This window comes from Stegostoma tigrinum, chromosome 2 (genome assembly GCF_030684315.1).
Source record: "Stegostoma tigrinum isolate sSteTig4 chromosome 2, sSteTig4.hap1, whole genome shotgun sequence".
Taxonomy (NCBI): domain Eukaryota; kingdom Metazoa; phylum Chordata; class Chondrichthyes; order Orectolobiformes; family Stegostomatidae; genus Stegostoma; species Stegostoma tigrinum.
This window is the reverse complement of record NC_081355.1, coordinates 110,873,101-110,893,914: the sequence shown is the minus strand read 5'-3', so window position 1 is coordinate 110,893,914 and position 20,814 is coordinate 110,873,101. Positions and strand designations below refer to the sequence as shown.

The window sequence follows — 20,814 nt, the reverse complement described above, 5'->3', positions numbered from 1 at the left end:
GCAGAGTTCACAGAATAAATATATTCTAGCAAAGAAGAATGCTAGCAGGAAGATCTGTGGTATCCTCAAAGACCTAGAGATAGTCTCAAACAAATGAGACAAAACATAATTGCATAAAGATGCATGGCAGGTCAGAAGATTAGACTGATTAATTAAAAACAGCCAAGAATGATTAAAAATTAGAGTTCAAATGAAAGGTGACTAGAAATACAAAAACAGATACAAAGAATTTCTATGAGTATTTAAAGAAAAAGCATGAACAAAGTGGACACCAGTCTTACAGAAAGTAAGCATGTCTGGGGAATTAACAATGAAAAATAAGAATCTTATGGATGAATTGAACAGGTGCTTTGCATTGATCTAAACTACAGTGAATGCAAATAACTTCTCAGGAGTAGTTGTAAATTAGGAAATGGAAGGAAATGAGGAACTCAAAAAAATTACAATAAGAAAGGAAGTAGAACTGAGGTAGCTGCTGGCTGACAAATCCCTGGGTTCCAAATGATTTCATTTGAAGATCTCAAAGGAAGTGGCTAGTGAGATAGTCAATGTATTCTTTCTAATTTTACAAAATTGTTTAGATTGGGGGAAGGCTCAATTTGACAGAGAATCAGTGAATGCAAGGAATAAAAGAGAGATGAGAAAGTAGGAAACCGCAGGCAAGCTAGCTAAGCATCAGTCATAGGGAAGATGTTAGAAGTTATTATTAAAGACGTTATGACATTAACACTTGGAAAATTTCACAGTAATCAAGTAGAATCAACATGGTTTTGCAAAAGGGAAGTCATAGTTAACCAATTTATTGGAGTTATTTGAGAAAGTAACAAGCTGTGGATAAATGGCAACTGATTGAGAGATTATACTTGGATCACCAGAAGGCTTTTCATAAGGTGCCACAAAGGCTATTACTGAAAATTAAAGCTTTTGGTTTCCATATTGGCTCGGGTAGAAGATTTACTAGCTCACAAAAGAAAGAGAGTCGACATAAATGGATTATTTTCTTGCTGGCAAGCAGTATGCCACAGGGATCAGTGCTGTGCCTCAACTTACCTTAAGTTATAAAAATGAAAGGGTGGAATTGACAAGAGATCATTGTTAGGTGCATCCAGAATGATTTCTTGAAATAACTTGGCAAATAGTCCAACTATAGTAGACCTCGTATTTGGAAATGAGCCTAGCCAGGTGAGCAAAGTTTCAGTGAGGGAGCGGGTATGACAATTCCACAAATTTTAAGATAGCTACGGATGAGGACGAGACTGATCCTCAGGTGAAAATGGTAAACTGGGAGAAGGCTAACTACAACTGTATTAGGGTACAACTACAACTGGATTGGTGTAGTTGTTTTGAGGGTAAATCCACATCTAAAATGTGACAGTCTTTTAAAGGTGAGTTGACCAAGTTCAGGGCAGCATGTTTCATACATGGATGAAAGATAAGGATGGCAAGAGATATTGAAAGTTTAGACAAAAAAGGAAAATGAAGTATACGTAAAATTGAGGAAACTGAAATTGGACACCTCCCTTGAGGAATATAAAGGAAGCAGGAATGAACATAAACACAAAATGAACAGGACTAAAAAAGGGTAATTAAATGTCTTTGGCAAGTAAGATTAAGGAGAAACCCAGGGCGTTTTATATGTATATTAGGAACAAGAAGGTAGCTCGGGAAAGGATATATCCACTCAGGCCAAAAGATGGAACTTATGCATGGAGCCAGAGAAAGTAGGTGAGGTCCTTAATGAGTACTGTCCTCAGTATTCGCCAAGGAGGAGATCATGGAAGATGGTACGATTACGGTAGGGTATGTTGATATTTGATGTCATGTTGATAATTAAGGAGGAGGTGGTGTTAAGTCTCTTGAAAAACATGAAAAGGTAGATAGCTGCCCAGGACTTAATGGGTATATCCAAAAATAGGACTGGAAATTGCTGGGACCTTGGTAGAGATCTTTGTATCATCTTTAGCCACAGGTGAGGTTCCAGAAGATTGGAGAATAATCAATATTATTCCTTTCTTTAAGAAGGGCAACAAGGATAATCTAGGAGGTTATAGGCTGGTGAGCCTCATACCAGTAGTCAGAAGTTAATGGAGAAGATTCTCAGGGACAGGACTTACTCACATTTGTAAAAGAATGGATTTATTATGAACAGTCAGCATGGCTTTGTGTGGGGGAGGATCTCTCTCAAATTTAATTGAACTTTATTGTGGAAATTGAGTTGATGACTGACAAAAATGTTGTCTACATGGGCTTTATTAAAACCATTTGACAAGATCCCTCATGATAGACTGGTCCAGATGATTACGTCACATGGGATCCATGGAGAGTTGGGAAGTTGGATACAAAATTGGCTTGGTCAGAGAAGACAGAGGGGAGTTGTGGAGGAGTGTTTTTCTGACTGGAGATTTAGACCAGTGCAAGGGTCTATTTAAATATGCTTTGGATGAAAATGTCCGTGGTCTGCTTAGTAGGTTTGTGGATGCACAAAAGTTGCTGGAGTTGCAGATGGTGAGGAAAGTTGTCATACAGCAGGATATAGATTAGTTGGAATATTGGGTTGGGCAATAGCGCATGAAGTTTAATCCATACACGTGTGAGATGATGCATTTTGGGATGTGAAATGCAAAAAGGAGAGTATACAGTAAATGACAGGCCCCCTAGGAGCATCGATACACAGTAGGATCTTGAGGTCCAAATCCATAGTTCCCTGAAAGTAACAAAATACATGGATAAGATGGTAAAGGTAGTGCATGGCATGGTACCTTCATCAGTCAAGCTATTAAGTATAAAAGTTGCCAAGTCATATTGCGGCTGTTTAAGTCTTTAGTTATGCCACATTTGTGTGCAGTTGTGCTGTATAAAGGCCTTTGGAAAAGATGCTAAAGAGATTTACCAGGTTGTTGAGATAGCAAGAACTGCAGATGCTGGACAAGTCAAATTCCAGAATTCCAGAGTGAGCCCTGTTTGATAAACTATAATGAAGTGTGGAGCTGGATGAACACAGCAGGCCAAGCAGCATCTTAGGAGCAGAAAAGCTGATGTTTTGGGCCTAGACCTTTGGGCCTATCTTTGATAAACTATAAGTTTTTTTTGCGATCAGAGAAAATGGGAACTGCAGATGCTGGGGAATCCAGTTTTCTTTTGCAATTTGTTTGACATGCTGGTCAGACTGCCAATGTGTCTTGAACAAGAGGACATAAAAATTTATTAAATGTGAAAAAAATTTAAAAACTAAGTGTATTACACTGAACAAAAATAATTGAAACAGTCTTATTGCAAGCATCAGAAATAAATATTGGACTTTTATCAACTTAACAATAGCATTGCTGTACTCAAACATAGGATCAACCTGTTTCCACATAAAAGTTCCTTCCTCAGTGGGCTCAGCTGTCATTGATTTATTTTTGGCAAACTTTTCACACAACGCGATTTCTTCAATTAATGGCTCTTCCTGAGACCCTTAAAATAAACTGCTCACACAAGTCAATAGTTCTTAACACAGATTCTTTAAACTCCTTAAATATAGGCTCCAACAAGAGAAGGCTTTCTCTTACTAAAGTCAAAGTGACTCAAAACGTCTTCCTTCTGCCCTGATGGCTTTAGAGATGAATGACTGAATGAAAGAATAATGAATTATTGTCACTTGTACTCTACAATGAAGAACACAATAAAATACAGTGAAAAGCTTCAACTGTCGCCACAATCTGACTTCATTTTGAAGACTTTAAGAATATAAAGAATAAAAAGGCATAGCTGAAAGAGCGTCCTTCTTTGTTCTGCTGCCTCTACCATGAGCCCTGACCTGGCTCACCAATGATATCTGTGCTGCCAACCCCCCAACTCCTGCTCTGGACCACCAATGTCGGGTTCGCAACTCTTCATGAACCATCTCTTCATCCAACCTCGCAGACAGGCCAATGCTGGATCTTGTGCTGGACCCACTCCCACCCAGCAATCAGAAGCCCTGCTGCTGCCGCTACCACAACCACCAGCACCATGCTGATAATCAGGAGTCCCCACTCAGGGCCTACAATGCAATTGGGAGTCCCTGGCTCTGCTGCTACCACCATCTCACCAACACCTGCCTTCCCAGCTCGAGGCCTACCACAACCAGGAATCCCTTACTCTACTACCAGGCCAGACCTGCCATCTCACCAAAAGTCTGCCTCCGGACACCCTCCTACATGATGTCACCTTCTCTGCTGCCTCCGACGTGAAGGAGATGAAGAAAAAGATAAAGAGAAAGAAAGAAGAAAAACAAAAGGGTATGGAGAGAAAGGAGGAAGCAGTCGGTCTGGGCCCGATGGGCCCAGGAGCCCAAATGCTGCCTACCTTCCTCTGCCACTGGACAGTTCTGGATAACAGTTGAGTTATTTTTCTCTCTTTTAATCATTTTCTGAAGTACTGAAGTATTCAGACAGTTTTTTTTCCTTAGAAGCCACAGTTAATTACAATTAAACACAGCTCCAGACAAACAATTGGCACTTACTCAAATCAAAATGGAACCTAGTCGATGTCCTTCTTTTCTTAACTCTTAACGTAATGAAATACACATCAAACTTTAAAGCTCTATTTGGTTCTGTCCACCAAAGAATGAAATTTTAAAAATACGAATTACAACATTGCATGAGCATCCTTCACCTTCAAGTGGAGGCAATAGCTGGGTTGTATTATTGCTGGTCTGTCAATCAGAGACCCCGATAATACTCAGGGGATTTCTGCTGAAACCTTGCCACAGCAGGTGGTGCAATTTGAATTCAATAAAGAGGAAAAAAAATTCTGTAATTAAGAGTCTAACAATGACGATGAATATGTTGTCAATTGTTGTAAAAACCTATCTGGTTCACGAATGTCCTTCAGGGAAAGAAACAGCCATCCTTACCTGGTCTGGCCTACATGTGACACCAGACATACAGCAATGTTGTTGACTCTTAACTGCCCTCTGGGTAGAACATAGAACATAGAAAAGTACAGCACAGTACAGGCCCTTCGGCCCACGATGTTGTGCCATGGAATAATCTAAATCCAAATATAAAATACCCTAACCTACATTCCCCTCAATTCACTGCTGTCCATGTGTACGTCCAGCAGTCGCTTAAATGTCACTAATGACTCCGCTTTCACGACTACCACTGGCAAAGTATTCCATGCGCTCACAACTCTCTGGGTGAAGAACCTCCCTCTGACGTCTCCTCTATACCTTCCTCCTAACACCTTAAAACTATGACCCCTCGTGGCAGTCAATCCTGCCCTGGGGAAAAGTCTCTGGCTATCGACGCTATCCATGCCTCTCATTACCTTGTACACCTCGATCAGGTCACCTCTCTTCCTCATCCTCTCCAGTGAGAAAAGTCCGAGCTCAGTCAACCTCTCCTCATAAGACAAGCCCTCCAGTCCAGGCAGCATCCTGGTAAACCTCCATTGCATCCTTTCCAAAGCCTCCACATCTTTCCTATAATAGGGCGACCACAACTGGACACAGTATTCCAAGTGTGGTCTCACCAGGGTTTTGTAGAGCTGCAGCATAACCTTGTGGCTCTTAAACTCGATCCTCCTGTTAATGAAAGCCAAAACAGCATATGCTTTCTTGACAACGTTATCCACCTGGGTGGCAACTTTGAGGGAGCTATGCACTTGAACACCAAGATCCCACTGTTCCTCCACACTGCCAAGAATCCTGCCTTTAATCCTATCTTCAGCATTTAAGTTCGACCTTCCAAAATGCATCACTGCGCATTTATCCAGGTTGAACTCCATCTGCCATTTCTCGGCACAGCTCTGCATTCTGTCAATGTCTCGCTGAAGCCTGCAATAATCCTCGATACTATCAACGGCACCTCCAACCTTTGTGTCATCAGCAAACATACTAACCCACCCCTCAACCTCCTCATCCAAGTCATTTATAAAAACTGCAAAGAGCAGAGGCCCAAGAACAGAGCCCTGTGGGACACCACTCAGCACTGACCTCCAGGCAGAATACTTACCAGATACAACCACTCTCTGCCTCCTGTCAACCAACCAATTCTGAACCCAGACAGCCAAATCACCCTGTATCCCATACCTCCTGACTTTCTGAATGAGCCTGCCGTGGGGAACCTTATCAAATGCCTTACTGAAGTCCATGTACACCATGTCCACCTCTCAACTCTCGTCAACCTGTCTCATGACCTCCTCAAAGAACTCAATAAAATTTGTGAGGCATGGCCTGCCCCTCACAAAGCCATGCTGACTCCCTTTAATCATGCTATGCCTTTCGAAATAGTCATAAATCCTATCCCTCAGAATTCTTTCCAAAACCTTGCTGACCGCAGACGTAAGGCTGACTGGTCTGTAATTTCCAGGGATTTCCCTATTCCCTTTCTTGAAAAGAGGAACAACATTTGTCGCCCTCCAGTCTTCAGGTACAACTCCTGTGGAGACTGAGGAAGCAAAGATCTTCGTCAGCGGCTTAGCAATCTCCTTTCTCGCTTCCTGGAGCGACCTCGGATAAATCTGGTCTGGCCCTGGGGACTTATCAATCTTAATGTTCACTAAAATTTTCAGCACATCAACTTCCTCAATCTCGATCTATTCAAGCTTGTTTCCCTGCTCCTCAAAGTTCTCATTCACAACAAGGTCCCTTTCCTAGTGAAAACCAAAGCAAAAAACTCATTTAGGGCTTCCCCTATCCGCTTAGACTCCACGCACAAGGTCCCTATGCTATCCCTGATCGGCCCTACCTTCTCCCTGATCATTCTCTTATTCCTCACGTATGATTAAAATGCCTTCGGGTTCTCCCTAATCCTTCCTGCCAAGCCTTTCTTGTGCCCCCTCCTGGCCCTCCTCAGTCCACTTTTGAGCTCCTTCCAAGCATGCCTATAAGCCTCTAAAGCTGTGCTAGACCCTTGCTTCCTCCACCTTACGTAGGCTGCCTTTTTCTTTTTGACAAGAAGCACCTCTGTACCCGTCATCCAAGGTTCCTTAATCTTACCCCTTCTTACCTGTCTCAGAGGAACAAATTTATACATCACTCGCAACAACTGCTCCTTAAACAGCCTCCACATTTCTGCTGTGCCCTTTCTGTGGAACACATGTTCCCAATCTGTACTTCCCAACTCCTGTCTGATAGCGTCATAGTTTCCTTTCCCCAGTTAAATACCTTCCCCTGGTAACTGCTCCTTTTCCTTTCTATGGCTGTGGTAAATGTGAGGCTGTTGTGGTCACTGTCGCTAAAGTGTTCTCCCACGGCGAGATCTGACACCTGTCCTGGCTCATTGCCGAGCACCAAATCCAAAATGGCCTCCCCCCTCGTCGGCCTGTCCACTTACTGAGTAAGGAAACCCTCCTGAACACACCTGACAAAAGCGGCTCCATCCAAACCATCTGCACTAAGGAGGTTCCAACCAATATTGGGAAAGCTGAAGTCACCCATAGCAACAACCCTGCTACGTTTGCAGTTTTCAACAATCTGCTGGCCTATGAGTTCTTCGATCTCCCTACTGCTATTTGGGGGTCTGTCGAAAACCCCCAGTGAGGTGACTGCTCCCTTGCTGTTCCTATCTTCCACCCATACTGACTCAGTTGACAAACCTTCCTCGGCAATCTCAGCCCATACCACCTCAGTAAACGAGTCTTCATCAAAAGTTCTTTCAGCCACCGTTATACTGTCCTTGACTGACAAAGCCACACCTCCCCCTCTTTTACCACCTTCCCTGATCTTAATGAAAGATCTAAACCCTGGAACCTGCAACATCCATTCCTGACCCTGCTATATGCACGTCTCCGAAATGGCCACATTAGGGACGGGCAATAAATCTGCCTAGCCACTGACGCCCTCAACCCATGAATGATTTTTTACAAAAACCATTAGAAGTTAGCTTTCCAATACCCGAAGCAAGAAGCCAAACCTCCTCACTTCTGATTTTAATAGGCGCATTATTGAAGGGCAGGCAACCAGTCAGTTCACAGCAACTTGTCTGGGCAAAACATAAATGATAATGAAATGTGAGGCCGGATGAACACAGCAGGTCCAGCAGCATCTCAGGAGCACAAAAGCTGACGTTTCGGGCCTAGACCCTTCATCAGAGATGAAGGGTCTAGGCCCGAAACGTCAGCTTTTGTGCTCCTGGGCCTGCTGTGTTCATCCGGCCTCACATTTTATTATCTTGGATTCTCCAGCATCTGCAGTTCCCATTATCACTAAAACATAAATGAACTTGCTTTATCTCAACTTTACTGGTGATTTTTAAAATAAATTCATTCTAATCATGACAATTGTACCACAAAAAAAATCTAGCAGTTAAACACATGATCACAACCATGTCCCTGACAACCTTGATCACCATTGGAACCCAAGTTTTAAAGGGAGTCTTGACAAATACATGAATCAGATGGGAATGGAGGAATAAGATCCCAGGAAGGGTAGGGAGTTTTAGTTGAGACGGGCAGCATGTCAGTGCAGGCTAGGAGGGCCGAAGGGCCTGTTTCTGTGCTGTAATTTTCTTTCTTCTTTGTTCACACCTCTGTAAGCATTTGGCACAAGACATCTCCAACCGAATGACAGCCATTGGAACTCCCTCCCTGTAAAGAACATTGTTTTTACAATATGACAATAAATATTGTAAGCCCTTACCAGGAGTCAGAATGTTCTTGTTCTCCCTCTCTCTCTCTCTCTCTTTCTCTCTCTCTGTCTTCAGAAAAATCAATCTTGGCACACAGAGAAGGAGGCAAAATAAAGGTGTGCACACTTCTGAGCAGACTGCAAGAAATCTTCTGGCGCCTTCTGTGATTGTAGCAGTCGCTGCATTGCAAGCGAAAATTATCATTGAGAGTTGGCAATTGCTTCGGTACCTGTGCTGCACTCACTGGCCAGAGCTGGTTGAACAAATGACTGTCCTGGTGTTTAGAACAAAAACCTTAAATATAAAGTATATTAATTCAGAGGAAGGGGACAGTGTTTGTCAGGCAGCAGCCTTTAAATGAATGAACATCAGAGAAGAGCTGCCTAACACTTTGCTACGGTTGCCATATCTACAGTGATCAACGCGCTCTGCACTCTGTCCTTTCATCCCTCGGGTTCAGTCAAATACTGTTAACTGTCACAGGTCATATGTCTTTCCTCCCTATTGCGTAATGTTGCATGTTTTTTCATCATATTTGAATGTTTGCTATTGTTAATAACACTAAGGAGTTATTGTTCACCTATTTCAGGCAATTTATGACTGACTCCTGAACCTTTAAACCTAAATACCTGACAGCCACTCAGACTCCCACCCCAAACCACCTCACAACCATCATGGCATGTCTTACCTGCCTGACAGTATAGGAACCTCCCCCAACAACTAGCCGCTATCGCGACGTGTCCCCTTCAACTTGACCATTATGACAAACTGATAAGTGATCCTACAGAGAGCTGATCAGCATGAGAGCATGTCTGCACACCCAAACGACCCAGTTATCTGACCACAGCTCAACCATCCTCCCATCACGATCACCAGAACTACCCACCTTGGTAATCAGGTCTTCTCCTGCCCACCATTAGATATAGCAATCCCAAATGCAACAACCCCAACAGTTGAAGCCTCTATGATCCAAGCTGTCTTCACATGTCCTCCCACAATGCACTGAGTTAAAAAGTTCAGGAAACCTGTTCTTCTATAATTCCCAATCTCACAACTGTGATCCTGAAAAGGAACTCATCTCTAGGTTAAAGTCTAGGCCACAATTTCCAAGCATCTAAAAGGTACACTGTAAGCCACAGAAAATTTAAAGACAAGTTTGCAGAATGAAATAAAATCTCCCCGTGGAGAGTCAATGTTCTTCTGTTACAATGTGATGGATAATGTAAGTGTGGAAGATGAAGAAATGGAGAAAGGAGAATGCAGAAATATGTTCAGCTTGCAGATGTCTGCATCACAGAACTAATGGATCCAGGAAATTAGAAGGACCAATCGACAGTTTTTAAAAATGCTGTATCTGGGAAATCTGCACAACTATGAGACACAGGGACATCTGTAGCCAGTTTTTGTGGCTTATTAGTGCAGCGTATAGGTTCTACTGAGTGAATAGATTTGTATATTTCCAGAAACGTCAGAGCTAGGGTGTTGCAGACCATTCATGGAAGCAGACTTTGCTGCCTCTGTAGAAGTGGCAATTGTCCTTAAAGCTTCTTCCTGATGTCTTGAGGTTTCCATGATTCCTGAGCCATCCTAATTATCACATTGGTCCTCATTTCAGTTCCTACATTGGGTTGTAGCTGGACCTTGCGCATTCTTTCAAATTTGCAACTGTCACAATGAGAGGAGACTGTCTCCACAAGATCAATATTCACAACTGTGGGGATCTTATATGAACTGGGCTCCTGGGATTATGGTCCTTGGGCATCCTGGCTATGGACAGTTGAGACAGCCGTTTGCTCATCATTTCTTCCTAACTGTTCCTTCCCAGAATGCCCTGCATTTTAACAAGTGATACCCTTTTTGATGCTCTCATCTGTTTTGGCATATCCATTTTGGGGTTTATTTTTGCTTCTTTCTTGCTGTTTTCTTTTACCCTGGGATGTGGGCATCTCAGACAAAGGTGGCATTCATTGTCCATCCTTCATTTCTATTGAACTGAGTGACGTGCTGGGCCACTGCAAAGGGCATGTGAGAATCAACCACATTGTTGGGTGTCTGTGGTCATGTGCAGACAGATCAGATTAGGATGGCATCCCTAAAAGTACATTAACAAAGCAGGTAAAGTATTTATGACAATTGACGATAATTTCATGATCATCATTACTGAGGCTAGCTTTCAATTCCAGATTTTATTAACTGAATTTAAATTCCACCAGCTGCTATGGTCAGATTTGAAGTCAGGTCCTCAGAGCAGACTAGACTTAATAGTCTGGTGATATTAAGACTATGCCATCCTCTTCTCGTGTTTCAGTAAAATGTTATGATGAGGTGAGTTATGTAACAATCGGGGAATTCCCCATGATCAAGGCGTTGTCTTTGACCAGAAACAAAACTTGCCAAGCTCTTTAATTTAAGAGCAGGTCAGAGCCTGCAGCAAATAACTCACCTCCTGTTACGCCAACATCCATAAGGCACAGGTCAGGAGTTTGACGCAACACTCCACATTTGGCTGCATGGGTGCAGCTCCAAGAACACTTGAAGCTTGAAACCATCCAGGGTAAAGCTGAGATGTTAATGGGTTAACATCCCATGAATTTTTATGCCCGTCGTACAGGGGTACGTGAACACTGTCCAAGCTTCCTGCCCGAACAGGATTGTGTGTGAAACATCTGTAGGGGTGTGAAACATTTGTAAAAACAAATGGCATTAAGCTCTATAATCTTTATGGCTCTACCCACACTGCTGCCTACCCCCGTTCCTGCTGAGATGGCCAGGTCAGTGACCTTTGATCAGGCCAGGCAGTCATCACCAATTGAAATCGCATCCTGTCGTTACCATACACTTCGTGATGATCAAACTGTATCCTGTTCTCAGATGTAGTACCTGTTTTATTTATCCGTCAATTCCAAGGGTATAAAAGCGGGGACTGTCCTCTGCTCGGGTAGAATCGCTCACGATACTCAGCACTCTGCGCCGGGTTGCATACAGCGATCCTCTGCAGCTTGTACTTGCTTAATAAGAAGGGATTGTGTTTTTGTAACCGGGTCAGTGTCTTGCTCTTGCATCAAGTCCGTGAGGGTCTGTGAAAAACGAAGCCAACAAAGCAGCCTACCTGTAAATCCACAAAAATCATTGACACTCAGTTGCAGCAGTGTACACCAGCTACAAGATGCACTGCAGAAATTCACCAAGGCTCCTTACTCAGCACCGTCCAAACACCTGGAAGGACAAGGGCAGTAGGTTCATGGAAACACAACCACCTGCAAGTTCCTGTCCAAGCCACTCGCCATCCTAACTTGCAAATATATCACTACTTCTACACCGCCATTGGGTCAAAATCCTGGAACTCCCTCCCTAATGGCGTCGTGGGGCTACATATAATGCACAACACGGACTGCAGTGGTTTAAAAAGGCAGCTCACCACCACGTTCTCAAGGGCATCTAGGGATTGGCATTAAATGCTGGTACAGACAGTGATGCCCATATCCCTTGAGTGATTTTTGGTTAGGAAAGGACAGGAAAACTCCATCTTGAGTTCTGTCGGTTTTTCATTTGCTTCTTTGTGAGGGTATAAAGCATAAATCACAACTTGTCAATCATAAAATGCGCCTGAGCGATAACTGCAAATTATCAGAATGTCAGAAAGGGCACTAAAAATGAGATTCTGTATTTACAGTGATCCTGTCAGACTGCACAGTATCAATGTTGCAATGCTGATTCCAACTGAGCAGTGTCACTCCTCAAGGCAGTAATGGGACGTCGACCTTTACAGCTACTTGGAGTTGGGTTGGGTGATGATTAATTGCATGAGATTGAATTGACAACTTTGAGTGCCACTGTGCCTGACATGACACTGTGCTCCAAGGCTAAAGTTACAGAAATTTTGTGATCAGAATCTAATGAAAAAATTCCATTACAGTAGCAAAAGACTTCCTGTAGAATTCAGTTAGTAGTGATATAAGCTTTTTAATATACCCAAGTTTTTTGTTTACTTTTTATTTGAACATTGGTATTTCAACCAAATATTCTTTTTGCAATCATTTTCTTGATTTAAATAACTGTACATTCTCTCAAAATTAATTATTCTCATGAAACGCTATTCTCATCATGCACTTAGAAAATAAGGAACAAAAACAAAGTTGCTGAAAAAGCTCAGCAGGTCTGGCAGCATCTGTGGAGGAGAAAACAGAGTTAAAGTTTAGGGTCCGGTGTCCCTTCCTCAGAACCGATGGCAGCTGGGACAATGTCAGTTTATATGCAGAAAATAGGGAGGTGGGCTGGGTAGGGAGTAAACGATAGGATAGAGCCCAAAGAGAGATAGAGACAGTTGGACAGACAGAGGAGCTGCTAACGATCAGGCTGGGAGGGTGAGTAGTTGTTAATGGGGACTGTTAGTGACGAACAACGGTGAGGGGGGGGCGGTGTATCATGGGAGGCTATGTGGTAACAAGGCCTGGTGTGTGGGGTGGGGGTGCTGGGACATGGGGGAGTCTAGGCCCTAAAATTATTGAACTCAGTATTGAGTCCGGAAGGCTGTAGGGTCCCCAGGTGGAAAATGAGGTGTTGTTCCTCCAGCTTGCGCTGGGCTTCACTGGAACACTGTAGCAAGCAGGAGACAGAGGTATTGGCCAGAAAGCAGGGTGATGCATTGAAGTGGCATTGAATTTCTCCTTCGTCATATGGCAAAGTTTGATTTAGTGAATAGGTCTCGTTGATTTAAGAATTTTGTTTTGGTAATGTTCAGGACAGGCAGCATCTCTTGTATGAACAACTGAAGGGATCAGGAGTGGCATATAAATTTGGTGCAGAATGAGCAAGACACTGCAATCAACTTCACACTGCAAAGCATGTATGTTTAGCTTTGGCATGGAGCAACAGAGTGGAAAAAGAGACTTTTGTGAATTCTCAGAATTCCTACAGTGTGGAAGCAGTCCATTCGGCCCATTGAGTCCCCACGCGAACCCTCCGAAGTGCTAATCCACCTAACCCACACATCTTTGGGCTATGGGAGGAAACTGGAGCACCCAAAGGAAATCCATGCAGTCACAGGGAAAATGTGCAAACTCCACACAGATAGTCATTCAGGGAGTGGAATCAAACCCAGGGTGTCTGGCGCTATGAAGCAGCTATGCTAACCACTGGGCCACCATGCTACCCTCATTCTGAAAAAATCATACTGGGCTTGAAAAGTTAACTCTGTTTCTCTCTCCACCAACGCTGCCAGACTTGCCGAATTTCTCCAGCATTCTCCATGTTTGCTTCAGGCTAAACAGCATTTTATCTCGGGAGCACTTCAGCAAAGGTTAGTTGATGTTTTAATGAAGTGCTTGTAAATATTATGGTGTCTATCACTCAGCCTTGATTATTATTGGTCCAGATTTTAAATGCCACTGTTTCAGATCTCCCAATCGACAATTGCAATCATGGGATCATGAAACAATTGCATGAGGTTTCTGGGATGAGTTTCTGAGAACAAATTTTTATTCGGTAAAAACAGGTGATTAAATAAAGAACCTCAACAGCAGTAATTTCAGGATTACTTCAAGCACCAAGTGCTAATGAGTTTATGAATAAGAGAATAGATTGATTAAATGTAGTGCTGGGGAGTTTGTGTAGAACGGCATCAGATATCTTTGGCACTGGGAACATTCTGGGGCAGCTGCAGCCTGTACACCTCAACAGGAATGGGACTGATATCTTCATAGAGATTTGTTACATTTAGGGAAGAGGCCTTTTAAAAAGTTGTCACAAGGATGGGAAACTGCGAGGTGGTTCAGCTAGGAAGGAAGTAGAGCTAGTAATAGTAGGTTAAAAAGCCACAAGTGAAATTAAGAGGCAAGTGAAATGAAGGCAAATCAACAACTAAGTTTAGAATGTCGAATAATGTCAAAAAAAACAAACAAAATTCAGGGCACTCAATGTGGATGTATGCAACATTCACAACAAGGTAGATAATTGAAAGGCAGCAATATAGGTAAATGGGTATGACCTAATCACCAGAATAGAATTAAATAGGAACTTATTGTCATGTGATAACAAAGTGTGGAGCTGTATGAACACAGCAGGCCAAGCAGCATCTTAGGAGCACAAAAGCTGACGTTTCGGGCCTAGACCAGAAAAGATGAAGGGTCTGATGAAGGGTCTAGGCCCGAAACGTCAGCTTTTATGCTCCTAAGATGCTGCTTGGCCTGCTGTGTTCATCCAGCTCCACACTTTGTTATGTACATCTGCAGTTCCCATTGTCTCTGATACACTTACTGTCTTGTGCAGTTTTACAAAAGTGATGTGAAAACTTTATAAGTTGCCATACCACAGCACCTAAACTAATGACAGAAGATAAATACGAAAGGAAAGTAAAAGTTCATCAGAGTTCAACAAATGACTCCTAGATTTGGGGTACACTGGAAAACTGGGTTGAAACGGCCACGCAGGGCCGGGCTGAGATTTCTGCATCGGGACGAGAGCTTCACACCAGGCTGCTAAAATACCCAGAAGCCACGAAAGAGGACCTCCATGCTGGGAGAAGAACATCACTCCAGGCCAAGACATCCCCTCTGGTGAAGACTACAACAGCAGGAGATCTCCCTGCCAGGTGTCAGAAGCCACCTCATTGCTGTTCCTGAGCCAGAAGGCACCTCAGTGCAGGTACGAGCTCTTTTCTTAATTCTTTTTGCCATCCTGGTCTTTTTTCTTAACCATGCATTTTCCTGCACAACTTTCCACACCTGAACGAAAGAGACTCACGATTGGTGTGTTGCCTCCCAGGTGCCAGGGTCCGTGATGTCTTGGATCGTGTCTTCGGGGTCCTGAGGGGAGAGGGTGACCAGCCCCAAGTCATGGTCCACGTAGGCACCAACGACACAGGTAGAAAGAGGGATAGGGATGTCAGGCAGGATTTCAGGGAGCTAGGGTGGAAGTTGAGGGCTAGAACAAACAGAGTGGTCATCTCTGGTTTGTTACCTGTACCACGTGATAGCGAGGCAAAGAACAGGGAGAGATTTCAGCTGAACACGTGGCTGCAGGGATGGTGCAGGAGGGAGGACTTCAGGTACATGGGCAATTGGGGCTCATTCTGGGGAAGGTGGGATCTCTACAAACAGGGCAATCTCCACTTGAACCAGAGGGGCACTAATATCCTGGGTGGGAAATTCGCTAGGGCTATTCGGGTGGATTTAAACTAGCTCAGAAGGGGGATGGGAAACTGAGGTGTAGTCCTAGTACACAGGAGGATGAGCGTAGGGAGGACATGTTCAAGACCTCATTGTCAAAGGAGTGTGCTGGCAGACAGCAAGCTGGATTGAAGTGTGTCTACTTCAACGCCAGGAGTATGCGGAATAAGGTAGGTGAGCTTGCAGCTTGGATAGGTACCTGGGACTTCGATGTTGTGGCCATTTCGGAGACATGGATAGAACAGGGTCAGGAATGGATGTTGCAGGTTCCAGGGTTTAGATCTTTCATTAAGGTCAGGGAAGGTGGTAAATAGAGGGGGAGGTGTGGCTTTGTCAGTCAAGGACAGTATAACGGCGACTGAAAGAGCCTTTGATGAGGACACGTCTACTGAGGTGGTACGGGCTGAGGTTGCCGAGGAAGGTTTGTCGACTGAGTCAGTATGGGTGGAAGATAGGAACAGCAAGGGAGCAGTCACCTCACTGGGGGTTTTCGACAGACCCCCAAATAGCAGTAGGGAGATCGAAGAACTCATTGGCCGGCAGATTGTTGAAAACTGCAAACGTAGCAGGGTTGTTGCTATGGGTGACTTCAACTTTCCCAATATTGGTTGGAACCTCCTTAGTGCAGATGGTTTGGATGGAGCCGTTTTTGTCAGGTGTGTTCAGGAGGGTTTCCTTACTCAGTAAGTGGACAGGCTGACGAGGGGGGAGGCCATTTTGGATTTGGTGCTCGGCAATGAGCCAGGACAGGTGTCAGATCTCGCCGTGGGAGAACACTTTAGCGACAGTGACCACAACAGCCTCACATATCCCATAGCCATAGAAAGGGAAAGGAGCAGTTACCAGGGCAAGATATTTAACTGGGGTAAATGATGCTATCAGACAGGAGTTGGGAAGTACAGATTGAGAGTAATTGTTCCACAGAAAGGGCACAGCAGAAATGTGGAGGCTGTTTAAGGAGCAGTTGTTGCGAGTGATGTATAAATTTGTTCCTCTGAGACACATAAGAAGGGGTAAGATTAAGGAACCTTGGATGACGGGTACAGAGGTGCTTCTTGTCAAAAATAAAAAGGCAGCCTACGTAAGGTGGAGGAAGCAAGGGTCTAGCACAGCTTTAGGGGATTACAGGCTTGCTCGGAAGGAGCTCAAAAGTGGACTGAGGAGGGCCAGGAGGGGGCACGAAAAAGGCTTAGCAGGAAGGATTAGGGAGAACCCGAAGGCATTTTACTCAAACGTAAGGAATAAGAGGGAGAAGGTAGGGCCGATCAGGGATAGAGTAGGGAACTTGTGCGTGGAGCCTGAGCAGATAGGGGAACCCCTAAATGAGTTTATTGCTTCGGTTTTCACTAAGGAAAGGGACCTTGTTGTGAATGAGAACTTTGAGGAGCAGGAAAACAGGCTTGAACAGATCGAGATTGAGGAAGTTGATGTGCTGGAAATTTTGACAAACATTAAGATAAGTCCCCAGGGCCAGACCAGATTTATCCTAGGTTGCTCCGGGAAGCGAGAAAGGAGGTTGCTAAGCCGCTGGCAAAGATCTTTGCTTCCTCACTCTCCATGGGAGTCGTACTGGAACACTGGAGGGAGGCAAATGTTGTTCCTCTTTTCAAGAAAGGGAACAGGGAAATCCCTGGAAATTACAGACCAGTCAGTCTTACGTCTGTGGTCAGCAAAGTTTTGGAAATAATTCTGAGGGATAGGATTTATGACTATTTGGAAAAGCATAGCGTGATTAAAGGGAGTCAGCATGGCTTTGTGAGGGGCAGGTCATGCCTCACAAATCTTATTGAGTTCTTTGAGGAAGTCACGAGACAGGTTGACGAGGGTCGAGCAGTGGATTCAGTAAGGCATTTGATAAGGTTCCCCACGGCAGGTTCATTCATAAAGTCAGGAGGTATGGGATACAGGGTGATTTTGCTGTCTGGATTCAGAATTGGTTGGCTGATGGGAGGCAGAGAGTGGTTGTAGATGGTAAGTATTCTGCCTGGAGGTCAGTGCTGAGTGGCGTCCCACAGGGCTCTGTTCTTGGGCCTCTGCTCTTTGTAGTTTTTATAAATGACTTGGATGAGGAAGTTTAGGGGTGGGTTAGTATGTTTGCTGATGACACAAAGGTTGGAGGTGCCGTTGATAGTATCAAGGGCTATTGCAGGCTTCAGCGAGACATTGACAGAATGCAGAGCTGGGCTGAGAAATGGCAGATAGAGTTCAACCTGGATAAATGCGAAGTGATGCATTTTGGAAGGTCGAACTTAAATGCTGAATATAGGATCAAAGGCAGGATTCTCCGCAGTGTGGAGGAACAGCGGGATCTTGGTGTTAAAGTGCATATCTCCCTCAAAGTTGCCACCCAGGTAGATAAGGTTGTTAAGAAAGCATATGGTGTTTTGGCTTTCATTAACAGGGGGATCGAGTTTAAGAGCCACAAGATTATGCTGCAGCTCTACAAAACCCTGGTGAGACCACACCTGGAATATTGTGTCCAGTTCTGGTTGCCCTATTATAGGAAAGATGTGGAGGTTTTGAAGAGGGTGCAAAGGATGGAGGGCTTGTCTTAAGAGGAGAGGTTGACTGAGCTCGGACTTTTCTCTCTGGAGAGAAGGAGGAAGAAAGGTGACCTGATCGAGGTGTACAAGGTAATGAGAGGCATGGATAGAGTCGATAGCCAGAGACTTTTCCCCAGGGCAGGATTGACTGCCACGAGGGGTCATAGTTTTAAGGTGTTAGGAGGACGATATAAAGGAGACATCAGAGGGAGGTTCTTCACCCAGTGAGTTGTGAGCACATGGAATAGTTTACCAGTGGTAGTCATGGAAGCGGAGTCATTAGAGACATTTAAGCGACTGCTGGACATGCACATGGACAGCAGTGAATTGAGGGGAATGTAGATTAGGTTATTTTATTTTTGGATTAGGATTAATCCATGGCACAACATCGTGGGCCGAAGGGCCTGTACTGTGCTGTACTTTTCTATGTTCTATATTCTATGCTCTAGAGGGTGACTAAGACTAGGAGCTGACTTGTCAAGGATATTAGAGATTTTAGAAGGATATCAGGAAAGGAAAAAAAATGGACTGGTGTTTTGATGGTGATAAAGAATTGGATTAGTTCATTACTCGAGGAGGGTCTGAGATCCAAAAGGACAAAATGCAGAAACTGTTGAATGAAACTTATAAACTTTGATAGGAGTCATTAATCGGGCACATGATGGTAATATTATGTGGAGCACAGTACTAATTCCTGGATCGGCTAGTTTGCCTTACAAGGTAATATTGGACAGGCAGAGCTTGTTTTTATTGGAATTTAGAAGGTCAGGTATTGAAGTGTGTAAGTCATGGAACAGAGCCTAAGAGCATATTCCTCCTGTTCCAAATAGGAACTTGGGCACATTCCAGTGCCCGGGACTAGAATATGTGCTGCAAGTATCCTGGAAGCCCGGTTTTGGAGCTGGACCCGTGGTTGGCTATGCTGTGGAGAATCCACAGGACTGAGAGTATTGTGCACAGGACTTAGAGAGAGGTGGTCACACTGCATCCCAGCATTCTAATCCTCAGAATTAAATTCCCCAAATTCCCTACCAGACCAGTGACCCCTGATAGACCCACGATTTTCAGTAAGCTGATCCCCAAGGGTGACGGCGGCCCACACCCGTGATGGCATTGAGATGGACTTCACGATAAAGGCTCTTCCAAGTGGCTGACTGACTGTGTCCAAACCCCTGGATTGATACTGATGCTGTCCTTGGCTTACTGTGCCAAGGCCCCCTACCTGAAGGGTGCCTCCCTTGACTGACTGAAGATTACTCCACTTAGATTTTGGGAAACAGCCAGTTGTTAATGCACAGAGAATGTGTATCTTGTATGCCACTAGTATATGCTGCAGATGTGAGGCTGACATCTCACAGTAGTGTACGGCAATTGGTGCCTGCTGACAACTATGGCTGGTGTATGTTTCTGTGCTAAAAAGGAGAGGCAAGACAGAAGTACAGTGAGCCTTTAAGCGCTAGCTGAAGGGAAAAAAGCACCAATAAAACAAGGCAAGACATGGATGCTTTGAGTACGGATGTAGGCTCAAAGTAAATGAATGCCAAGAGAGCACATAAGGAGGCCCAAAATGCAGTCATCAAATCTAGTAGTTGGTTGCCTGTACTGATGTGCTAAGTGTTCCTGACAGCAGCACTGCATATGAAAGGTGCTATGCACTCCAAAATGCACCATGGAAATGCAGGAACATATTGTATGCAGATCGCATATGTGCCATGGAGGTTACAGAGAGGCTGGTACAAGGTCGATACCAATGTCTTTGGATCAGGAGGCAAGGGGGCAGCAGCTACTGTCTGTGGAGAATGAACTGAGATATTGGAACTTGTCTCCAGGATGGAGGAGTGAGTGGCTGCTGGAGTTGCCAGGGACCTGCTTTGAATTTTGTATCAGGAATTATCACCATTTATCTGGCAGGTGGGAGAACAGGATATGACGTTTCAATGAGGCGAGGTTAGGCAATAATTGGATCTGTAAGAGGTACAAACGAGAGACCGTCATCTTGCCATTCAGCACTTAATTGGAGTATCAGACATTTTCCTTGTGTTTTCCATGGTAGAAAAGGTGGCGACATTGCTTTCAATGATCAATGCAATACTTTTTACACTTTCAAAGAAACCAATCCTGATTGTTCTGCTAAAGTTCAATTATAAACTTGTAACAGCCCAATAAAGTATATAATTTTACCTCAAACCAGAAAATTTATTTCTGCCTTTTAAATGGTACAGTATTAATCGATAAAAGGAGTACATGCTCCATTTTAAAAAGGTGTTGCACATATATAATAGCTCCTGAATTTTCTTTCCACAAATTAGATCATTTTTCAGAACTTACTATTATCGCAGTCTGCAATCAGGAACGCAACGGTATTTAAATTCCAGTTTTGTACACTTTAAAGGATTATCTGTACTATGTTTAAATACCTAGGTAATTAGTGTTTTTCCAATGTCGCCTTCACAAGCATCATGTTAGCTCTTCCCTGTTAATCACAAAGGTCGCCAGAAGCAAATGCTG

The 20,814-nt window shown here is 43.9% G+C and overlaps 1 protein-coding gene across 2 annotated transcripts in view; it reads right to left on the bottom strand.

The window, feature by feature from the left end:
* The window catches only part of LOC125446424 (G patch domain-containing protein 8), a 563,528-nt gene that overhangs the window by 505,315 nt on the left and 37,399 nt on the right, over positions 1-20,814 (bottom strand). The window lies entirely within an intron of this gene.